The sequence below is a fragment of the Alligator sinensis genome, unplaced genomic scaffold, assembly GCF_000455745.1.
Source record: "Alligator sinensis unplaced genomic scaffold, ASM45574v1 scaffold834_1, whole genome shotgun sequence".
Classification (NCBI taxonomy): domain Eukaryota; kingdom Metazoa; phylum Chordata; order Crocodylia; family Alligatoridae; genus Alligator; species Alligator sinensis.
Window position 1 is genome coordinate 2,715 of NW_005843049.1, and position 14,445 is coordinate 17,159.

The window sequence follows — 14,445 nt, forward strand, 5'->3', positions numbered from 1 at the left end:
GTAAATGTAGGCGTGACAGGTTTTGTGAACCACATGTAGGTATGTACGTAGAGTCTCAACATGATTGGGCTTTACAAGCCTTGTCTCAGCTACTCTGTCTAATGAAATCATTAGCAACCTTTGTCCTTCAGTAGAGCAGAGGTTCCAAAGGTTTGGGCATTTGGATGAATCTGATGAATCAATCTACATTCAATGTGAGGGGGGAATGGGGATGACACGCTGAGCTGTCTACTCTTTTGCTGACCTCCTGTGGTAGGAAAGATAAACTAAAATTCCACTCTTCTGTTTACAGTATTGTGATGGCAGTTTCTTTGAGCCTCCTGGCAGTATAGTGTTTGCTTTAGAACTGTACATCATATTGGAATCTATGGAGAGCTATTATTTATCTGACAGGATATTTATAAAAGCCAGCATTAGCTTCAGCTCCTAGTCAATATGTTTCTCTCTCATTGACACGAACCAACCAATAGGTTTGAAATATTTAAATATGATACACTCTTCAAGGAAGCATTAATATTTCTATCACTACTACAAGTGATAGTTTGATTTGAAAGGAACAGCAGGACCTTGCTGGAATTACTGCTTAGTTTTCTCTATTAAGTTCGAATTCATATGAATCGGATGAGAAAGATCAAAACTGCACTTGCAATATGCACAGATGTGATAATGCTTTAATTTTAGTTTTAATTTAACTTAATTTTCCAAAGCCACAACTTTGAAGGCTGGTGAGGTGGACTCACTCTTTTGTTTCTGGAAGGTACACTGTATGCTTTGTGTCTGGGTCTGCCAAATGAGACCTTAAAAATGCAGAGGCCCTGTCTGTTGATGTTAAGCAACACCTACCTGGTACCTTCTTGGAAAGGATAAGATTCTGCTTCTTTTGAGCTGTATTTTCCCTTCTCGTGATGGTGCATTTTGTTCTACCAGAAAGGTGGTGCACTTCAGTGGCATTGTACCATTTATAATGTACCTGGGGATGAAAAGATCTCTTATAGTCTCATAAACTGGAAACATTTCTTCGTTATAAAGATACAACGAGGGTTGTTAATCTCTTGTATTTGGTATCTGACCTTGATGGGCAGAGTAGATGTCATATTATATGTCACAGGGAATTTGACTGCCTCATAGTTTTACTCGGAGCGAGTCTTACATGACTGTTTATTACATGAGACAACAATATTTTTCCATTCTCTCTATGGATCAGGACTTAGATGAATTTTAGCAGGATATTTACTTAGGGTCATGGATTCTCTCTAGCAGCTATGCAGCACTTCCCTATGGGAGAGTTCTGAATTAACAACACTTTTTTTTTCATTGTAATTAATTTGCTTGCCGAACCTGCGTAGCACTTTTGGTATCAAATAATATAATTGTATCAGCTCTAGAGTAAAATATTATTTTTCCTCTAGCTTTTGTAGTGTTCATTGAATTTAAACTACCTGATATAAGTTTCATAATTTTTTTTGAGAGAGAGGCCTTGAATAACTGTTGCCTTTGGCAGTGGGGCTATTGGCAATTTACACTACTCTTGTATTCTCCAGAGCACTTTTAACTAATGTCTATTAGAGGGTGGATTTTGTAAATTGCAGGGCTTGTTTGTCCTGCTGAGATCAGACAAGGAGTAACATGGCAATCATCTTTTTTCTGAACAAACAAAAAGAGCTTAATGGAAATCTTTCCAAGTAAAGCAACAGGAAATGAGATAAACATGATATGGAATACCCTCAGTTACTGACAGGAGTACATAACATATATATATATATATATATATATCGGTACATAACACCTCTCTCCCCTAGATAATGTAATCCTTTTAAGTACTTGGGCCAGGCAGTGATTCATCTTGGACAACCCCATTCAGAGTTTGGAACTGTCTCATTGGACATGGCAGCAGGCTCTTTTGGCTCTTCTTGGGTTGTTTTGGCAGCTGGAGGATTTGACAATAGCCAATAGACTCTTAAGAGCTGGTCTTAACTGGCAGTATGATGTCTTTTGTATATGTGCATGGCACATTATCTAGAACTTGTTCTTGCATCTAGTTGACAAGTCTATGAAGTGTCTTGCCATTTGGAGTCTTGACTTTGTCTGACACCTGGTTCTGTAGCTTCAAGAACATTAGCTTCAAAGCACTCACTGTAGCCTAGTTGCAGTTTTGGACTTACGCAGTATTGTTTGGTTTGAAGGTCCACACAAGTGAAGCAGCCTGTTTTGTAGAGAACTAAGCTTTTTGTTTTGCTTGGCGCTCAGCTGCCAGGTCTGAGTGGAGCTGATCCAAACAAGTCTTCAATTGGCAGTTCATCAGTAGCTTTGCATGGCTTCCATCCCTGGCTGTACACTCTTGTTAACTTGGGGCCCAGTTGCTCAAACCATTGTTTGCATAGGAAGCTTGCTTGCCGTCCTTTGACAGATATGAGGTAGAGGACTCCTTGAAAAGGTTTTCCTTTCAAGTTGACTGTTTATTGTAGTCAACATGACTTGCTTCACATGGAACAGTAGTGAACAATTTTAAAGCCACAGCAGCTCATATATCTTCTGAAATTTGATCCTAAGTCTGTCTCAATGAGCAATGCCTCTGAGCATCACTATAGTGTAGGTCCTCTTCTTTTGTAGGATTGGTTTCTGTTGAGAAACTCAGTGGTGAAGACATCAAAATAGCAACAGCATTTGTGGCTACTTGGTTGTCTTTTTTTCCAGATGGCTTGAACTTTTGATGACACACACATTCACTGTGACCACTGAGCTTGTAATGATGCCATTCGGCATTGCAGAAAGGGCATGTGTCTTATCTGGGGCTCCCGCCACAGGTACACCACTGGCACTGCCTCCACCCAGCAGCTCATGAGCCCTGCCCTGACCCCGTCCTGTCTAGGGTGGACCCCTGTGCTCCCCACCCTGGACAAAGCCCAAGGACCCCATACTGCCGAGTAGGGGCGAGCATACCTCTCTCCACTGGCTGCCTGCAGCTGAGAGCTGCTTAACAGATGACAGGTCAGTGCAGGGGAGGGTGGGGAGATGTGTGCCTGACAGTCGATGAGGGGTGGCCTCTGCTCAGCTAGCCTCAGCAATGTCTGGCATGCTGGGAGGTGTGTGAGAGTGCCCCCAGCCTTCTGGCCTTGGCCACTGCAGGCATCTGCCTGCCTCCCCCCACTGAAGGATGATCATGAGTTCTGTTTGATCCTGATCCAATCTACACAGTCTAGAGGAGCATGTGTAAATTGGATTGATTTTTGCCTTGGGCTTTTTAATTGTCTGTACTTAGCCTTGGTGGGAAGGAACCTTTGTTTTGGGTTCCTTGGGTGGTACAGGGTCCCTGCCTCCCTTGTAGCACTTGCCTTTTACAGTTCAGGATGAAGAATTGGAACCATCTGCTCACTAGGATCCCATCCTCATCACCAGGTTGTTTGTCCCAGTGCCATAAGACAGGAAGTAGCAGGGCAACCATCTTTAACAAAGAGGAAGGACTTAACTGAAAGTTTTTCAAGCAAAACAGGAGGCAGCAACAGGAGATGAACCCAATACAGAAGTATAGAACACATGCAGGTAACAGTGGAGTTATGCTGAGCCTTGAGGTCTGTAGTGTCATAGCAATATAACACTACAGTTCTGTATGGAAATATCTTGATTTACTGTTATTTTGCTGTACCCTCCATAATTGGTTTTGAAATTAGAGTAACTATATTGCAGTTTTGTAATTGCCCCTTCTAATAGTGAATTGCACATTGTATTCCTTTGTAGCATTACGTTCCCAGTATCTTTGTTGAATGAGGTAGTATGGTATCAGGAGCCTAAGAAATGGGATCAGAGCCTGCAGTGTGTGGAGGATACTTGAGCAGGCAGATATGAATAAGCAGAGAAAAGCTCCCAGTGCTACCTGTGTGATGGTAGCTCTCATAGAAAAAATATAACTGTTATCCAGTCGGAGGAAAACTGATTTTTAAACGCAAAATTTATAACACTCCAGACTTAATACATAATTGTATTACTCCACTTTTGATCTGATTTAACTTTGTTGATTTTCAGTATAAGTAAAATGGCATAAAACTGGAATGATACAGAGCAGAATCAAATATATATGAGTGATGCAGCTTGAAGGCAGGTGTTTAGAACTGTGAAAATGATTATCACAAGTGATAAAGTAGTGTAAGTAGAGTAGTTAGCTCCTGATCCCACAAACATTTATGAATATTTTTAGCTTGACTCAAATAAATGATCCTGTTAACTTAAATGAGCCCTCTTGCTTGGATAAGTTATATATTTGTGTGCTTTCATGGCCATGGTATTATATTACAAGTTAAGCATGACTTGGACTGCAGTCAGCTTTTCTGAGCTCAGGAAAAAGGGCTGTGCAAAATATATATTTTTTAAACTCACCTATAAAACTGGAAACATTAAACAACATTTAATGTTGTTAATTGATGTTATGTTAACTTCATGTTTTATGTTAACTTTATACCAATTTTGGGGGGAAGTGAGGTGGTGAGATGAGGGAATAATTGGGGAGACGGAATGATTTTATGGACTGACGTTTAAGAAACTTGCCTGGGCGGAAGGGCATTCATGTTCAAGTTTGTGCTTACATGTTCCAGAGTGAAATAACTTCAATAGCAGAGATCAAGATCTATACCAGAATCCCTTAATGCCTAGTAGTTAGGGTTCCTTCTTAGGAAGTGGGAGACCTGGAGACCCTGCTTTGAATCGGAGTATAAAAGTATTTGAACTATGCTTTTCCCACATCCCAGGTAAAGGTCCTAAACATCAGCCATGCAATATCAAAACGTAGTGGTAGCTGTCTCACCTTTTCTGTGTTTGAAGGCTGATACCCTTTTCATGAATCTAGTTCAAAACATGAAAATGGTCATATTTGCCACTTTAAAATATTATTCTTCATTCTTATTCAGCTGAAATTATTTACTTTATTTGACCCAATTTGCACTTGTTTTGGTTTAATTGAAGCTAATTGATGAATGGTAAATAGATTATTTGTTGAATACATTTTTCCCCATGTTAAAGAGTGAGTTGTCAATGCATATTAGAATGTTGTAAAAATGCCATTTATTTATTTATTGTTATTTAAAAACATTACCATGGGAGGAAAAAAAACCCAAATGCTTTTTTATTTATATAAAAAAAAAAATCTGGACAATTTTAGCCAAACCATTGATTTTTGACAGAAAATGTTGTTGTTGTTCAAGAAGCCACTTCTAGGCAAATGTTGTAATAATAATACTAGCTATAATGAGTGCATTTATGGACGCACGTGCACAAATACACACAGAACCCAGTTAATTTTAGAAAAGTGTAATTCATTTTAAATAGTTGGGTAAACAGGCTGAATTATGGATAACTTGGTCTTTTTTTCTGAGGTTCATATCCATGGGAGAAAATTTCTCTTTGTCACCTGACTCTTCCATGGCAAAACCTATGCTAGGCTAGCTATTCATAGTTAGCCTATCCTTATACAAAAACGCACTTCTATTGTGTAACTGTTATTCTTAACAAGTGAAATGTTGTAGATTAGATATTTTTCTTCTTTTTTTTGTTAGCTAAATGGTAAGGTTGACTAAATCCATAATTACACGGGTGAAACATGTTAGTACATTTTTAACATCTTAACATTTTTATCATTGTATTTGTATTAGAGGGAATGCCTTCATAATATGAGGTGGGTACTTTATTTCTCACCTTGATTAGTGTTATTAATTGCCATGGAAATTTAGATGCATAGTTTTGGTCACCAGAGATTCTGTATTTTCCATTAATGTAGTTAGAAATCCATTGAGATACTAAAGAACAGCTTTCTTGTTTAGACAGGCATAACAGGTGATTTAGGGTCACTTGCATGTGTCCAGGCATAAATGAGTTAAATTTTCCTGATAGAAATATATTGAGATGCTGAGGAACAATGGCCAAATTTTCTACTTGTCTACATCTTTGACCCCAAGATATCTCCTAGCCACATCTGTATAAGGAAGCTACACCCATATAAGCTAAACTAGGTTTAAAATCAATATTAGTTAAACTTGCACCAAGTCCTGTATAACCACTTTCATTCTGCGTGGTTTGTTTTGGTTCAGCTTCAATTGCTATTCTAATTTACAAAGTATAACAAAATGAACCTGGGTCAAAATAATTGTTCACACCAGTTTTAATGAATTCAGTTTAAAATAGCACCTTTAGTTGACTGCTGCAATTTCTCACAGAGACAAGGCCTTAGTTCATGGCAAGATCTATCTGCAAACACCATTTTCTGGAAATAAGGATAATAGTGTGTGTTCTACTTTGCTCCTGTAATTTGATATTGGACTTTCCCTGAGAGATCAGTCTGATGCATACTTAAAATTGGAGTATAAGGATTACTGCTGCTTACTACCCTATTATTCAGGTTGGGACTGGCCTGTGCTCTAGCTTGATGCCATTAGTGATGAATCCTCCAAACCAGACTTCCCAGTTATCATTAGGGAATGGTAGCTCAGTTTGTTAGTCTCAAGTCAGGTGAAGGGCGGGGTATGGTGGCCTCTCAGGGCGTTTTTATACCATATGCTGTAAGCTCCACAAATGCTAATCGGCTTAGTGTTGTTTGGTTTAGTGGAGCAGTCTCACCTTAAGGCGAAAGGTGTCCTTCACCTGTGCAGCTATGACTTGCCACTAGAGCAGGGGCAGGCAGGAGTGGCTCACTGCTCCTGCTGGACCCACCACCAGGTCAGTTGCAATGAGACCCGAGAAGCCCTGGGATAGCAGCTTCCCTGGTGCTCTCTGAGCTCACTGAAACTGGATCAGCGGCTGTGTCCTGAGAGTGAGGCCACCAGGCTTAAGTCCTGGCAGCCCTGTTTTCAGTGAGGAGCTGCTGCAGCTCAGCATGACCAAGCTGCTTCCCCAGGGCTCTCTGGTCTCATTTTGCTGTGGTGGCACTGTGCTGAGAACAGGGTTGCCAGGGATTAAGCCCAACAGCCACACTCTCAATGAGGAGCTGCCGTGTCAGTTCAGTGAGACCAGAGAGCCCTAGAGAAGCTGCAGCCCTGGAGCTCGCTTGCTCTGCCTGGCTGAGCTCCTGAAAATGCTCCTTGCTGTCTCCAGCAACCATAGTGTCTCCAGTCACTGCCTGGACCAGTTCACTGCCTGAGCTGCAAGGGCCCCAATGCTTTTTTTTTCCCCCCTCTGGAGTTTACCCACTGATTGCCGATCTGGGTGGTGCCAGGAGGATCCAGGGCTGCAGCACTCACCCTGCTTCATGTCCCTGGCTCTCCTCTCTCTGTGCTCCCTGGAACTCCAGTTGGCATTGGGATGGGTTAATGCCTAGTGCTTTCTGGATTTTCCATGGAAATGGAATTAGCCTCTACCACCTCTCTGTGCCTTGTAGTCCCAGCAGAATCATTTCTACAGTTATTTGCGGAAACAGATCCAGGATCTGGCAAAGGGGTATGGTTGCAATGACCAGAGCCGCAGGGGCAGCTGCACCCCCTGTCCCCTGCCTTCTGTTCCCCGTCATTGGGGCAGGCAGATGGTGCTGCAGGAGCAGCAGCCAAGGAATTCAGTCCCATGGAAAATAAGCATTCTATCCCTCCTTTCCCCTACGTGCTCATAGACACATTCCCTCCCCTTCCTTCCCTTCTTCATCCCTTGCAGAGGTACATTTCCCCTGCTCACATCTGCTTCCAGGCTAGCAGGGAACATCTGAGGGGAGCAAACAGGGAGGGAGTATGTGCTCACCTGTTTTCACTGCTGCTGCAGTTCCAGGCTGAGCACAGCTCCTGTGCAGCCCAACTGGTGCGGGCAGGAGCTCCCGTCATCCCTCAGGGACTGTCCCAGTGTCATGCAGGGGTGGGGGGAAAGAAGGGGAGGAAGAAGTAGAGGGGTGGGGATGCCTTTGAACACAGAGAGGAAGGGAGGGGGAGAATGCTTACCTTCTCCAAGACTTAAGTCCTTGTCTGTTGCTTTGGCAGCAAGGTCAGAAAGTAGGGAAGGTGCAGCCATGCCACTGAACCCTCTTTGGATCTACCCCTGCATATTTACTTTCTGCTGTTATGCTCTAACTCAATGGTGTCCACCCTTTAGAGCCCTGTGGGCCAGATGTGTGGTGCAGGATTTGTGTATGGGCCAGTGCAACATCAGCTTGCGCACACAATCTGTCATGTAGTCTCAACCCTGCACACTGGATGAGGCCCATCCCTCCATATGTGCTGGGGCAGTTGTATGGCCCCAGCTCCAGGGACACTCTGGATTGAGCTCCCTGCCTTGGACCCAGCATCAATCTGATCTGGTATACAGGGCCATGCCATCTGTCCTATGGAGCTTGGGAATTTGGCAGCGGTGGAGCTGTGGCAGCACTAATTGCCACTGCTTCCCCTCCGCCAAATTTCTATAGCTGTGAGGAGTCCCTTGGAACAGATAATATGGCTCAGTGGGCTGGATCTGGCTTATGAGCTGTAGGCTTAGCTGTAAAATCTTCCTTTTTGAGGGATACTGTCTTAATCCAAGTATCTCAGATTTCCTTTATTTTTAATTCAGACACATAGATGGAGGATATGTTAGAAATCTTAGCTTCCACTGTTTTTCTTCTGTTCTCTCCCACTCTCATTTTGTAACCTTTTCTAAAAGGGTTTTTGTATCAGGTTTTATTGCTGTACATTGGAAAATGATACCTCTTTAAAATCAGTAGAGGTAATAGCTAATATTGAGGATGTCTGGCATCAAAGCAAGTGATATCAAATCATGGTGAGAGTTTTAAATGCCACCAGGTCTTAGGAGAATATGAGTTGCCATAAATGGGCAAAACCTCAGAATCTGTTTATAATTTTGAAACTAGAGCTGGTTGCCCAAGCTGGTTGGCAGGATCAAGGTCCAACTGAGGCCTTGATCCTGCCAGCACTTACACATGAGCTCAACTTGACTCCTGTGAGCTGGCCAACCAACTTCATATTGGATACCAGTGCATCTCCTTATATAAATACAATTTGGTGTATGTCTAGGTGTTGGCAGGATCTGGGCATAATTGTTTAATTTTTCAATTCTGACCCTTGTTACATTTAAAAGTAACACGGGTCTTCCATGTCTCTCAACAAGGAACATTTGAAAACATTGCATTTGGTACTTGAGTTGATGAGAAGACCAGCATTCAGCCTGCAAAGGGGGCAGGTGTTCAAGCCTTCACATTCAAGTTACTGCAGAGTCCAGATTAATTAGAGGTTTTGGAGGCATTTTGTGTGAAATGCATCACACAGGTCTGGCAACTGCTATCTATAGCAGACATATTAACAAAATCTCTGTCCAAATAGTTTATGGACAATTTTTTTATATTTTAATTTTATTTGACTTGGATATAGAGGCTTACAAAGTATCTCTTACTACACAGAGCCCCAGTATTTCATCTTAAAACAGGAATGTCAAGAGGAGCAGATGCCTAACCCCTGCTGTTGTTTGGGACCTTTCCGTTGAGGACTGGTGACATATAAAACTAGATGCTACAAAAATGTAAATGCATCTAATATTGACGCCAAATGCAATTTCACTGAATAGTATGAATCAGAGTGGCAACAGGGAAGAATCAGCTTCAATTTACTTGTGTATAAATACTGTGTATGTGTATTTAGAAGCAACCTCAAGATTGTAGCTAATATTTAAAAGAGAAATCTCATCTCTTACCCTGGGCTCTACAATCTGTGGTAGGTAGAATGCTAATATACAGAACACTAATAAATATGCCTTCTACCACCAGATTTAGATAAAGGAGGTGAAATCTTGGTCCTATTAAAGTAAATGGGTTTTTTTTTTCTTCAGTGGATCTTAATGGAACCAACATTTCACCCTGAGTCAGAGAGGTCAGGACTTACAGCTAGATGCAAAATGGTGCCTTACAAACATATATACAAAATGTTATGATTAATAATAAGAAATCTCACATTTCTTAACTATTTTCAGCACACTGTTCACAAATGAATTAAACCGAGAATTATTTGCTGAGAATAAAACACCATGAATAGTTTTTAATAACGGCTAAAATCTAGGAAAAAAAAGGTTTTTTTTTTTAGTAGCAAGTGAATTCATGAACTGAAGAAAGGAGAACTGTAATTCGCACCTAATATTATTGTAGTAATATTGTAATATTAAATGCAAATTACAGTTCTTTCTTTGCTTGTACCAGTTCAGAAATAAACAGCAGCTGCAGATTCATGGATTTTTCATACCCACTTCAGTGAACACAAAGAAAACCAGACCGCGCAGTGTGAAACAAATACCATTCTCAGGGGTGGATCTAGGGTGGTTTGTGGCATTTCAGCTGTGACACCTATGCAGTGAGCTCTCAAGAGATCACTGACAGGTCAGTGCAGGTCCTCCCAGGAGCTCCATGTGTGCTCTGAGTTCATTCTCTGGTTGGAATGAGGTCTGCCCTGAGCCCTTGCTTTCATCCAGGGGTGTGCGTCACAGCCCTTCCCTTCTCTGCATGCGCCCTCCCACAGTGTTGAATTCAGTGGCAAAATAAAAGATTGGACAAGCGTCAGTGGTGTTTGCTGCCTGGGCTCTGGAGCAGTGTGAAAGCAGGGGCTGAGCACTGCCACCTCTTGTCCCTTCTTTTTTTTCCCCCCTGCCACTGCGTTTGGAGCAGGGCAGGGAGAACAGCAGCAGTGCTGACCTCCTGGGCTCTGGGGTGGTGTGAAATCAGGGACTCCAGCCAGACCCCGCACCACAAGCTGGTGAGTTCAGAGCTCATGACATGTGCAGAACTCCCTGGAGGATGTGCACTTGTGTGCCAGTGAGCTCAAGTTCACTGGCATCCAGGATCATGAAGCCATACCTCATGGTGTAGCCATACCTTATGTGGTACATGTGCAGTGAGCATTCTTTACTGAACATGTGTCACACAGTCAAAGAGGGTGTGACCTTATCCCCTTTGCTGCTAGATTCTGGATCTGTCCATGACCACTCTTGGGCAAAAACCTTTCCATTTTTAACAGTGACCTAGTGTTAGTCAATCCCATATACCTTTCCATGTTATACAGGGCTGCTAAAACTAATTAAGTCTTTTTTTTTTAAGTTCATTTAAACCAACTTGCCCTGTGCTGTTTGTATAGCATCACACCTGTTGAATGCAGTGACTGTTTTATCTTTGATTTAAAGGGGAGCAAGGGTGGGCCATACTTGGCTTATAATTTTCTGGTACATGCATAGTTTACATTATTATACTAAAACATCAGATTATAGTGAAATAGGTACACTGAGAAGTCAGCGCTTTTGTTAGCACAGTGTGCAGTATTGTTTCGTATTTTTCTATAGCTGGTGCATCAGGTCTGATTCCACATCCTGTTGTAACTTTCAAGTTGCTCTAAACCTAAGCACTGGATGTAGAGCTAATATGAAATCAGTTCCAGATTTAGCTAGCCACAGATTGATCTGTTTCATTTTTAACCTCTGTCTATCAGGGGTGTGTGAAATTGGATTCAGATTTGGATTTGGCCCAAATCGGGGACAGTGATTCGATTAGGTGATTCAGATCACTGCCCCTGATTTTGATTTGGCTGAATCTGAAGATTTGATGCTGATTCAGAGAATCAGTGGTTCGTACATAGACAGTTTTAAATGTTTTTTCTACATACCTCAAGGTACCAGCGCAGCTTGTGAACGCTGCAATGCTGGGGTGGATGGAGCGTCTCACAGGAGCGCAGGGGGGCCCCCCTGCATGCTTGGTGGCAAACCCAGAAGTGGACCAGAAGTACTTCTGGGTCTGCTGGGAAGCATGCTGGGCGGCGCTCCCTGTGTGTGTGCGTCCCCGCGCTCCCCCCCCCCCCCCGGCTTGACAATTGGCTGTGGGGGGACCCCAGGTGCCCTCCCAGACCCAGGAGGCACCGGTTGCCAAGTTGGGGGCGTGGGGGGGGGCACCCTGTGTGCTCCCCGGCGGATCTGGAAGTGGACTGGAAGTGCTTCTGGTCCATTTCTGGGTTTGCTACCGAGTGCGCTGGGGAGACCCCCGCGCTCACATCTGCCCCAGCATTGCAGTGTTGACGAGTTGCCTGCTACCTAGAGGTATGTAGGTAAAATATTTAAAGCTGTGTCTATGTCCAAATCACCAAATCATTCCGAATCTCTCTGATCGATTCGGAGGGTTCCAATTAGATTTGGAGGGATTAAAGGGTCCGCTGATTCAATTCAGATTCGGAGATTTGGCCACTAAATCAGGCCAAAACTCTGCCAAATCTAATCAGGGACCAAAGCTTTGTGCAGCCTTACTGTCTATAGCCTTCTGTGCTGGTGTGGAAAGTTCTCTAAGTCCACCAACCAAATCAAGAGCAGCAACGAATGTCACCTGGTTGCGGTACAGAGTGAAAATTTTGGTGGTGATTCCAGTTGTGGTCATTCAGTCGCTTAGGCTTTTGTCTACCAAGGGATAGGGAGTACCAGTGGCTCTATGATGATCTATCTATCAATTACATTATCAAGTACTTTATCAGTCCAGTGGCAAGTCTAACACAGGTGACCTCTTCTAAGAATCTGATCTTATTTATTAGAATAGATCCTCCGATTATGAAAGTTATTCTGGGGTCCACTGTGGGCCTGTAGCAATTTACACTAGCTAGTGGTCTGTCTTAAAGTACTGTATATGCAAAACACAATTACCAAAGCTGTCTACAAAATCAACTCCCCTATATTCTTCTGGTACCAAACAGTATCATATTCCACTTACGTTCACTTAAGAAATAAATCTATTTATTCAGATTTTTCCTACTTCATCTGTCTCAAGCTGTTATATATCCTGACCAGACTACTCTGTTACACAGAGTATTCCTTCCTCTTATTGTCAGATGTTTGGCATCACACCTATTAGAAGATTGTTTGATGTCATAATCTGTGCTTGTTAAAAGTAAAAATGCACATAAGTCAAAGGGGAAGAATTATTATGTAGACAATTTAGGGATTCTCAAGAATGCGTAAGTCTTATTGACTTACAATGGGAATTAGACCTTTGAGTAACCATGGTGAGGGAGCTTTAGTATAATTCAATAAAACATTGGTTCTGCTGCTTTTGGTGATAGTTCTGATCTAAACTTTCTGAATAGCAGCAAAACTGGTATGCATAGTTTGCAATTTGAAGGAGAAATGTTTCATGCTTTAGATAGTAGTTCAACCAAATTGTCATGAAGTTTAAGTACCAGTAGTAGTATATCAGTTTCTTTGACTGGAAGGTACAAAGCCAACTAGAAGCAAAAAGTTTCCCAGTGTATTGGAGAACACAAATTGTACCAATTTCTTATAGGCAGGGACCACCCCCCCTTAAATTGCAAATGTGAAAGTAGTGTTGCATTTTCAATCATTACACACTGGGTTAGTGAGCCACTTTAATTGTACATGAAAGCTGAGCTACAGCTCTGCTTTTAAATCTTATCAGAATCCATTCTGATAGCAGGATGCAAGTCTGATGAAAGAATGTGAAATTTCAAAGTTTCTTAATCTAACCTGGTAGCTTTAGAAATATACACTGTAACCACTGTGCTGTGTATGAATCCCGCCATGCCTGTTATCTCTATTTGTATTTCAGTCCATTAAAGTTGCTTAAAATCTCAGCACCTAAATTCTCAGAGTCCTATCCCAGAATGCATCAGATTAAGTATAATATTTGAACTGGTCAGTCTCTATTTTTAGGATGTCTTTTAGTCCTGCTCTGGATCTAGAGGACAGATCTTCATGACATTATACCAGCTCCTTAAATTAGTGCTATAGTTAAGAGTTGCAGAGTGCCTAGTGTCACACAGCAGTGATCTCTAAAGCTAGAGGAATCCCTGATACCTTAAAATCTTAAAGTCAATGATGGAACAGAAGGCTCATGGTCAGAGGATACTTATACTCAAGATGGAGAGTGTGGGGAGTTAATTAAAAAAATAGCTCTTTAAAAATGACAGACCTGATCTAAAAATTTGGCTGTCAAATCTGTCTCCTAGGTGCAGTTTCAGTACAAATGATAAATAAGCATAATTACTAACAATAATGCATAAATGTCATTAGCCCTCATATATTATATATTTCTATTGTAATATAATAAAAGATAATGAAAAGTTTGTAACTGGGTAGTTGAGGTAGAGGAGAGACTAATATGTCAGTATTGAATTAATATCTGTTTTCTGCATCTTGTTGTTAAGGGGAAGAGCAATATTTTGTGTATTTTTGTGATGTTCCTTATCAATGAATTCTCTATGTGGCTATTCTGATTTGGGGAAAAAAAGTCCAAATCAGAGTAATGTCCTGGCCCTTTAAAAAAGATCAAAGGGCACCTGACTAATAAATGATCAATTATTCCTTTCTTTTTCCAAATCAGCCAGTCTGTATTTACCTATCAGTTTTCATTGGATTCCAAATTATATTTGACTGAACAGAGAAAGCCCCATAAAAAGGGAACTGATTTTAGATGCAAATCAGAAAATGTAGGACCAGTGTCAAGCTTTAAAAAAAACTTGCTTCAGC